Source organism: Amblyomma maculatum, unplaced genomic scaffold, assembly GCF_055883805.1.
Source record: "Amblyomma maculatum isolate TAMU_Amacu unplaced genomic scaffold, ASM5588380v1 scaffold_44, whole genome shotgun sequence".
NCBI lineage: Eukaryota > Metazoa > Arthropoda > Arachnida > Ixodida > Ixodidae > Amblyomma > Amblyomma maculatum.
Genome location: NW_028146769.1, coordinates 171,409 through 182,121, shown reverse-complemented (window position 1 = coordinate 182,121; position 10,713 = coordinate 171,409).

Sequence of the window (10,713 nt, the reverse complement as noted above, 5' to 3'; positions counted from 1 at the left end):
GTGCGCACTCGCAAGCTCTGTTTTGCTTTCAAATCCTCTATTCAGGTAGTACATAATCATGGCACACATAAAAAACCCTTCTTAGAAAAAAAAAGACCAGAAAAATGGTCCATACAGCTAAAATTCTTTGGAAAGCAGTTTGTGCGCACTCGCAAGCTCTGGTCTGCTTTAAAGGCCTCTATTCAGGTAGTACATAATCATGGCACACATAAAAAACCCTTCTTAGAAAAAAAAAGAGCAGAAAAATGGTCCATACAGCTAAAATTCTTTGGAAAGCAGTTGGTGCGCACTCGCAAGCTCTGTTCTGCTTTCAAGGCCTCTATTGAGGTAGTACATAATCATGGCACACATAAAAAACCCTTCTTAGAAAATAAAAGAGCAGAAAAATGGTCCATACAGCTAAAATTCTTTGAAAAGCAGTTTGTGCGCACTCGCAAGCTCTGTTTTGCTTTCAAGGCCTCTATTCAGGTAGTACATAATCATGGCACACATAAAAAACCCTTCTTAGAAAAAAAAGAGCAGAAAAATGGTCCATACAGCTAAAATTCTTTGGAAAGCAGTTTGTGCGCACTCGCAAGCTCTGTTCTGCTTTCAAGGCCTCTATTCAGGTAGTACATAATCATGGCACACATAAAAAACCCTTCTTAGAAAAAAAAGGAGCAGAAAAATGGTCCATACAGCTAAAATTCTTTGGAAAGCAGTTTGTGCGCACTCGCAAGCTCTGTTTTGCTTTCAAGGCCTCTATTCAGGTAGTACATAATCATGGCACACATAAAAAACCCTTCTTAAAAAAAAAGAGCAGAAAAATGGTCCATACAGCTAAAATTCTTTGGAAAGCAGTTTGTGCGCACTCGCAAGCTCTGTTCCGCTTTCAAGGCCTCTATTGAGTTAGTACATAATCATGGCACACATAAAAAACCCTTCTTAGAAAATAAAAGAGCAGAAAAATGAACCATGCAGCTAAAATTCTTTGAAAAGCAGTTTGTGCGCACTCGCAAGCTCTGTTCTGCTTTCAAGGCCTCTATTGAGGTAGTACATAATCATGGCACACATAAAAAACCCTTCTTAGAAAATAAAAGAGCAGAAAAATTCTCCATACAGCTAAAATTCTTAGAAAAGCAGTTTGTGCGCACTCGCAAGCTCTGTTTTGCTTTCAAGGCCTCTATTCAGGTAGTACATAATCATGGCACACATAAAAAACCCTTCTTAGAAAAAAAAAGAGCAGAAAAATGGTCCATACAGCTAAAATTCTTTGGAAAGCAGTTTGTGCGCACTCGCAAGCTCTGTTCTGCTTTCAAGGCCTCTATTCAGGTAGTACATAATCATGGCACACATAAAAAACCCTTCTTAAAAAAAAGAGCAGAAAAATGGTCCATACAGCTAAAATTCTTTGGAAAGCAGTTTGTGCGCACTCGCAAGCTCTGATCTGCTTTCAAGGCCTCTATTCAGGTAGTGCATAATCATGGCACACATAAAAAACCCTTCTTAGAAAAAAAAGAGCAGAAAAATGGTCCATACAGCTAAAATTCTTTGGAAAGCAGTTTGTGCGCACTCGCAAGCTCTGTTCTGCTTTCGAGGACTCTATTCAGGTAGTACATAATCATTGCACACATAAAAAACCCTTCTTAGAAAAAAAAAGAGCAGAAAAATGGTCCATACAGCTAATATTCTTTGGAAAGCAATTTGTGCGCACTGCAAGCTCTGTTTTGCTTTCAAGGCCTCTATTCAGGTAGTACGTATTCATGGCACACATAAAAAACCCTTCTTAGAAAAAAAAAGAGCAGAAAAATGGTCCATACAGCTAAAATTCTTTGGAAAGCAGTTTGTGCGCACTCGCAAACTCTGTTCTGCTTTCAAGGCCTCTATTCAGGTGGTACATAATCATGGCACACATAAAAAACCCTTCTTAGAAAAAAATAGAGCAGAAAAATGGTCCATACAGCTAAAATTCTTTGGAAAGCAATTTGTGCGCACTCGCAAGCTCTGTTTTGCTTTCAAGGCCTCTATTGAGGTAGTACATAATCATGGCACACATAAAAACCCTTCTTAGAAAAAAAAAGAGCAGAAAAATGGTCCATACAGCTAATATTCTTTGGAAAGCAGTTTGTGCGCACTCGCAAGCTCTGTTCTGCTTTCAAGGACTCTATTCAGGTAGTACATAATCATGGCACACATAAAAACCCTTCTTAGAAAAAAAAAGAGCAGAAAAATGGTCCATACAGCTAATATTCTTTGGAAAGCAGTTTGTGCGCACTGCAAGCTCTGTTCTGCTTTCAAGGCCTCTATTCAGGTGGTACATAATCATGGCACACATAAAAAACCCTTCTTAGAAAAAAAAGAGCAGAAAAATGGTCCATACAGCTAAAATTCTTTGGAAAGCAGTTTGTGCGCACTCGCAAGCTCTGATCTGCTTTAAAGGCCTCTATTCAGGTAGTACATAATCATGGCACACATAAAAAACCCTTAAAAAAAAAAGAGCAGAAAAATGGTCCATACAGCTAAAATTCTTTGGAAAGCAGTTTGTGCGCACTCGCAAGCTCTGTTCTGCTTTCAAGGCCTCTATTGAGGTAGTACATAATCATGGCACACATAAAAAACCCTTCTTAGAAAAAAAAGAGCCGAAAAATGGTCCATACAGCTAAAATTCTTTGGAAAGCAGTTTGTGCGCACTCGCAAGCTCTGTTTTGCTTTCAAGGCCTCTATTCAGGTAGTATATAATCATGGCACACATAAAAAACCCTTCTTAGAAAAAAAGAGCAGAAAAATGGCCCATACAGCTAAAATTCTTTGGAAAGCAGTTTGTGCGCACTCGCAAGCTCTGTTCTGCTTTCAAGGCCTCTATTGAGGTAGTACATAATCATGGCACACATAAAAAAACCCTTCTTAGAAAATAAAAGAGCAGAAAAATGGTCCATTCAGCTAAGATTCTTTGAAAAGCAGTTTGTGCGCACTCGCAAGCTCTGTTCTGCTTTTAAGGCCTCTATTGAGGTAGTAAATAATCATGGCACACATAAAAAACCCTTCTTAGAAAATAAAAGAGCAGAAAAATGGTCCATACAGCTAAAATTCTTTGAAAAGCAGTTTGTGCGCACTCGCAAGCTCTGTTTTGCTTTCAAGGCCTCTATTCAGGTAGTACATAATCATGGCACACATAAAAAACCCTTCTTAGAAAAAAAAAGAGCAGAAAAATGGTCCATACAGCTAAAATTCTTTGGAAAGCAGTTTGTGCGCACTCGCAAGCTCTGTTCTGCTTTCAAGGCCTCTATTCAGGTAGTCCATAATCATGGCACACATAAAAAACCCTTCTTAAAAAAAAGAGCAGAAAAATGGTCCATACAGTTAAAATTCTTTGGAAAGCAGTTTGTGCGCACTCGCAAACTCTGATCTGCTTTCAAGGCCTCTATTCAGGTAGTACATAATCATGGCACACATAAAAAACCCTTGTTAGAAAAAAAGAGCAGAAAAATGCTCCATACAGCTAAAATTCTTTGGAAAGCAGTTTGTGCGCACTCGCAAGCTCTGTTCTGCTTTCAAGGCCTCTATTCAGGTGGTACATAATCATGGCACACATAAAAAACCCTTCTTAGAAAAAAAAGAGCAGAAAAAAGGTCCATACAGCTAAAATTCTTTGGAAAGCAGTATGTGCGCACTCGCAAGCTCTGTTTTCCTATCAAGGCCTCTATTCAGGTAGTACATAATCATGGCACACATAAAAAACCCTTAAAAAAAAAGAGCAGAAAAATGGTCCATACAGCTAAAATTCTTTGGAAAGCAGTTTGTGCGCACTCGCAAGCTCTGTTCTGCTTTCAAGGCCTCTATTGAGGTAGTACATAATCATGGCACACATAAAAAACCCCTCTTAGAAAATAAAAGAGCAGAAAAATGGTCCATACAGCTAAAATTCTTTGAAAAGGAGTTTGTGCGCACTCGCAAGCTCTGTTTTGCTTTCAAGGCCTCTATTCAGGTAGTACATAATCATGGCACACATAAAAAACCCTTCTTAGAAAAAAAAGAGCAGAAAAATGGTCCATACAGCTAAAATTCTTTGGAAAGCAGTTTGTGCGCACTCGCAAGCTCTGTTCTGCTTTCAAGGCCTCTATTCAGGTAGTACATAATCATGGCACACATAAAAAACCCTTCTTAGAAAAAAAAGAGCAGAAAAATGGTCCATACAGCTAAAATTCTTTGTAAAGCAGTTTGTGCGCACTCGCAAGCTTTGTTCTGCTTTCAAGGCCTCTATTCAGGTGGTACATAATCATGGCACACATAAAAACCCTTCTTAGAAAAAAAAAGGAGCAGAAAAATGGTCCATACAGCTAAAATTCTTTGGAAAGCAGTTTGTGCGCACTCGCAAGCTCTGTTTTGCTTTCAAGGCCTCTATTCAGGTAGTATATAATCATGGCGCACATAAAAAACCCTTCTTAGAAAAAAAGAGCAGAAAAATGGCCCATACAGCTAAAATTCTTTGGAAAGCAGTTTGTGCGCACTCGCAAGCTCTGTTCTGCTTTCAAGGCCTCTATTGAGGTAGTACATAATCATGGCACACATAAAAAAACCCTTCTTAGAAAATAAAAGAGCAGAAAAATGGTCCATACAGCTAAGATTCTTTGAAAAGCAGTTTGTGCGCACTCGCAAGCTCTGTTCTGTTTTCAAGGCCTCTATTGAGGTAGTACATAATCATGGCACACATAAAAAACCCTTCTTAGAAAATAAAAGAGCAGAAAAATGGTCCATACAGCTAAAATTCTTTGAAAAGCAGTTTGTGCGCACTCGCAAGCTCTGTTTTGCTTTCAAGGCCTCTATTCAGGTAGTACATAATCATGGCACACATAAAAAACCCTTCTTAGAAAAAAAAAAGAGCAGAAAAATGGTCCATACAGCTAAAATTCTTTGGAAAGCAGTTTGTGCGCACTCGCAAGCTCTGTTCTGCTTTCAAGGCCTCTATTCAGGTAGTCCATAATCATGGCACACATAAAAAACCCTTCTTAAAAAAAAAGAGCAGAAAAATGGTCCATACAGTTAAAATTCTTTGGAAAGCAGTTTGTGCGCACTCGCAAGCTCTGATCTGCTTTCAAGGCCTCTATTCAGGTAGTACATAATCATGGCACACATAAAAAACCCTTCTTAGAAAAAAAAGAGCAGAAAAATGCTAAATACAGCTAAAATTCTTTGGAAAGCAGTTTGTGTGCACTCGCAAGCTCTGTTTTCCTTTCAAGGCCTCTATTCAGGTAGTACATAATCATGGCACACATAAAAAACACTTAGAAAAAAAAGAGCAGGAAAATGGTCCATACAGCTAAAATTCTTTGGAAAGCAGTTTGTGCGCACTCGCAAGCTCTGTTTTGCTTTCAAGGCCTCTATTCAGGTAGTACATAATCATGGCACACATAAAAAACCCTTCTTAGAAAAAAAAAAGACCAGAAAAATGGTCCATACAGCTAAAATTCTTTGGAAAGCAGTTTCTGCGCACTCGCAAGCTCTGATCTGCTTTAAAGGCCTCTATTCAGGTAGTACATAATCATGGCACACATAAAAAACCCTTCTTAGAAAAAAAAAGAGCAGAAAAATGGTCCATACAGCTAAAATTCTTTGGAAAGCAGTTTGTGCGCACTCGCAAGCTCTGATCTGCTTTCAAGGCCTCTATTCAGGTAGTACATAATCATGGCACACATAAAAAACCCTTAGAAAAAAAAGAGCAGAAAAATGGTCCATACAGCTAATATTCTTTGGAAAGCAGTTTGTGCGCACTGCAAGCTCTGTTTTGCTTTCAAGGCCTCTATTCAGGTAGTACATATTCATGGCACACATAAAAAACCCTTCTTAGAAAAAAAAGAGCAGAAAAATGGTCCATACAGCTAAAATTCTTTGGAAAGCAGTTTGTGCGCACTCGCAAGCTCTGATCTGCTTTCAAGGCCTCTATTCAGGTAGTACATAATCATGGCACACATAAAAAACCCTTCTTAGAAATAAAAGAGCAGAAAAATGGTCCATACAGCTAAAATTCTTTGGAAAGCAGTTTGTGCGCACTCGCAAGCTCTGTTCTGCTTCCAAGGCCTCTATTCAGGTGGTACATAATCATGGCACACATAAAAACCCGTCTTACAAAAAAAAGAGCAGAAAAATGGTCCATACAGCTAAAATTCTTTGGAAAGCAGTTTGTGTGCACTCGCAAGCTCTGTTTTGCTTTCAAGGCCTCTATTCAGGTAGTACATAATCATGGCACACATAAAAAACCCTTCTTAGAAAAAAAAAGAGCAGAAAAATGGTCCATACAGCTAAAATTCTTTGGAAAGCAGTTTGTGCGCACTCGCAAGCTCCGTTCTGCTATCAAGGCCTCTATTCAGGTAGTACATAATCATGGCACACATAAAAAACCCTTCTTAGAAAATAAAAGAGCAGAAAAATGGTCCATACAGCTAAAATTCTTTGGAAAGCAGTTTGTGCGCACTCGCAAGCTCTGTTTTGCTTTCAAGGCCTCTATTCAGGTAGTACATAATCATGGCACACATAAAAAACCCTTCTTAGAAAAAAAAAGAGCAGAAAAATGGTCCATACAGCTAAAATTCTTTGGAAAGCAGTTTGTGCGCACTCGCAAGCTCTGATCTGCTTTCAAGGCGTCTATTCAGGTAGTACATAATCATGGCACACATAAAAAACCCTTCTTAGAAAAAAAAGAGCAGAAAAATGGTCCATACAGCTAAAATTCTTTGGAAAGCAGTTTGTGCGCACTCGCAAGCTCTGATCTGCTTTCAAGGCCTCTATTCAGGTAGTACATAATCATGGCACACATAAAAAACCCTTAGAAAAAAAGAGCAGAAAAATGGTCCCTACAGCTAAAATTCTTTGGAAAGCAGTTTGTGCGCACACGCAAGCTCTGTTCTGCTTTCAAGGCCTCTATTCAGGTGGTACATAATCATGGCACACAAAAAAAAAACCCTTCTTAGAAAAAAAAGAGCAGAAAAATGGTCCATACAGCTAAAATTCTTTGGAAAGCAGTTTGTGCGCACTCGCAAACTGTTCTGCTTTCAAGGCCTCTATTCAGGTGGTACATAATCATGGCACACATAAAAAACCCTTCTTAGAAAAAAATAGAGCAGAAAAATGGTCCATACAGCTAAAATTCTTTGGAAAGCAATTTGTGCGCACTCGCAAGCTCTGTTTTGCTTTCAAGGCCTCTATTGAGGTAGTACATAATCATGGCACACATAAAAAACCCGTCTTAGAAAAAAAAAGCAGAAAATTGGTCCATACAGCTAAAATTCTTTGGAAAGCAGATTGTGCGCACTCGCAAGCTTTGCTTTGCTTTCAAGGCCTCTATTCAGGTAGTACATAATCATGGCACACATAAAAAACCCTTCTTAGAAAAAAAAGAGCAGAAAAATGGTCCATACAGCTAAAATTCTTTGGAAAGCAGTTTGTGCGCACTCGCAAGCTGTTTTGCTTTCAAGGCCTCTATTCAGATAGTACATAATCATGACACACATAAAAAACCCTTCTTAGAAAAAAAAAGAGCAGAAAAATGGTCCATACAGCTAAAATTCTTTGGAAACCAGTTTGTGTGCACTCGCAAGCTCTGTTTTGCTTTCAAGGCCTCTATTCAGGTAGTACATAATCATGGCACACATAAAAAACCCTTAGAAAAAAAAGAGCAGAGAAAGGTCCATACAGCTAAATTTCTTTGGAAAGCAGTTTGTGCGCACTCGCAAGCTCTGTTTTGCTTTCAAGGCCTCTATTCAGGTAGTACATAATCATGGCACATATAAAAAACCCTTCTTAGAAAAAATAGAGCAGAAAAATGGTCCATACAGCTAAAATTCTTTGGAAAGCAATTTGTGTGCACTCGCAAGCTCTGTTTTGCTTTCAAGGCCGCTATTCAGGTAGTACATAATCATGGCACACATAAAAAACCCTTCTTAGAAAAAAAAGAGCAGAAAAATGGTCCATACAGCTAAAATTCTTTGGAAAGCAGTTTGTGCGCACTCGCAAGCTCTGTTTTGCTTTCAAATCCTCTATTCAGGTAGTACATAATCATGGCACACATAAAAAACCCTTCTTAGAAAAAAAAAGACCAGAAAAATGGTCCATACAGCTAAAATTCTTTGGAAAGCAGTTTGTGCGCACTCGCAAGCTCTGGTCTGCTTTAAAGGCCTCTATTCAGGTAGTACATAATCATGGCACACATAAAAAACCCTTCTTAGAAAAAAAAAGAGCAGAAAAATGGTCCATACAGCTAAAATTCTTTGGAAAGCAGTTTGTGCGCACTCGCAAGCTCTGTTCTGCTTTCAAGGCCTCTATTGAGGTAGTACATAATCATGGCACACATAAAAAACCCTTCTTAGAAAATAAAAGAGCAGAAAAATGGTCCATACAGCTAAAATTCTTTGAAAAGCAGTTTGTGCGCACTCGCAAGCTCTGTTTTGCTTTCAAGGCCTCTATTCAGGTAGTACATAATCATGGCACACATAAAAAACCCTTCTTAGAAAAAAAAGAGCAGAAAAATGGTCCATACAGCTAAAATTCTTTGGAAAGCAGTTTGTGCGCACTCGCAAGCTCTGTTCTGCTTTCAAGGCCTCTATTCAGGTAGTACATAATCATGGCACACATAAAAAACCCTTCTTAGAAAAAAAAGGAGCAGAAAAATGGTCCATACAGCTAAAATTCTTTGGAAAGCAGCTTGTGCGCACTCGCAAGCTCTGTTTTGCTTTCAAGGCCTCTATTCAGGTAGTACATAATCATGGCACACATAAAAAACCCTTCTTAAAAAAAAAAGAGCAGAAAAATGGTCCATACAGCTAAAATTCTTTGGAAAGCAGTTTGTGCGCACTCGCAAGCTCTGTTCCGCTTTCAAGGCCTCTATTGAGTTAGTACATAATCATGGCACACATAAAAAACCCTTCTTAGAAAATAAAAGAGCAGAAAAATGGTCCATGCAGCTAAAATTCTTTGAAAAGCAGTTTGTGCGCACTCGCAAGCTCTGTTCTGCTTTCAAGGCCTCTATTGAGGTAGTACATAATCATGGCACACATAAAAAACCCTTCTTAGAAAATAAAAGAGCAGAAAAATTCTCCATACAGCTAAAATTCTTTGAAAAGCAGTTTGTGCGCACTCGCAAGCTCTGTTTTGCTTTCAAGGCCTCTATTCAGGTAGTACATAATCATGGCACACATAAAAAACCCTTCTTAGAAAAAAAAAGAGCAGAAAAATGGTCCATACAGCTAAAATTCTTTGGAAAGCAGTTTGTGCGCACTCGCAAGCTCTGTTCTGCTTTCAAGGCCTCTATTCAGGTAGTACATAATCATGGCACACATAAAAAACCCTTCTTAAAAAAAAAGAGCAGAAAAATGGTCCATACAGCTAAAATTCTTTGGAAAGCAGTTTGTGCGCACTCGCAAGCTCTGATCTGCTTTCAAGGCCTCTATTCAGGTAGTGCATAATCATGGCACACATAAAAAACCCTTCTTAGAAAAAAAAGAGCAGAAAAATGGTCCATACAGCTAAAATTCTTTGGAAAGCAGTTTGTGCGCACTCGCAAGCTCTGTTCTGCTTTCGAGGCCTCTATTCAGGTAGTACATAATCATGGCACACATAAAAAACCCTTAGAAAAAAAAGAGCAGAAAAATGGTCTATACAGCTAAAATTCTTTGGAAAGCAGTTTGTGCGCACTCGCAAACTCTGTTCTGCTTTCAAGGCCTCTATTCAGGTGGTACATAATCATGGCACACATAAAAAACCCTTCTTAGAAAAAAATAGAGCAGAAAAATGGTCCATACAGCTAAAATTCTTTGGAAAGCAATTTGTGCGCACTCGCAAGCTCTGTTTTGCTTTCAAGGCCTCTATTGAGGTAGTACATAATCATGGCACACATAAAAAACCCGTCTTAGAAAAAAAAAGCAGAAAATTGGTCCATACAGCTAAAATTCTTTGGAAAGCAGATTGTGCGCACTCGCAAGCTTTGCTTTGCTTTCAAGGCCTCTATTCAGGTAGTACATAATCATGGCACACATAAAAAACCCTTCTTAGAAAAAAAAAGAGCAGAAAAATTGTCCATACAGCTAAAATTCTTTGGAAAGCAGTTTGTGCGCACTCGCAAGCTGTTTTGCTTTCAAGGCCTCTATTCAGGTAGTACATAATCATGGCACATATAAAAAACCCTTCTTAGAAAAAATAGAGCAGAAAAATGGTCCATACAGCTAAAATTCTTTGGAAATCAGTTTGTGCGCACTCGCAAGCTCTGTTCTGCTTTCAAGGCCTCTATTCAGGTAGTACATAATCATGGCACACATAAAAAACCCTTCTTAGAAAATAAAAGAGCAGAAGAATGGTCCATACAGCTAAAATTCTTTGGAAAGCCGTTTGTGCGCATTCGCAAGCTCTGTTTTGCTTTCAAGGCCTCTATTCAGGTAGTACATAATCATGGCACACATAAAAAACCCTTCTTAGAAAAAAAAGAGCAGAAAAATGGTCCATAGAGCTAAAATTCTTTGGAAAGCAGTTTGTGCGCACTGCAAGCTCTGTTCTGCTTTCAAGGCCTCTATTCAGGTGGTACATAATCATGGCGCACATAAAAAACCCTTCTTAGAAAAAAAAGAGCAGAAAAATGGTCCATACAGCTAAAATTCTTTCGAAAGCAGTTTGTGCGTACTCGCAAGCTCTGTTTTGCTTTCAAGGCCTCTATTCAGGTAGTACATAATCATGGCACACAAAAAAAAAACC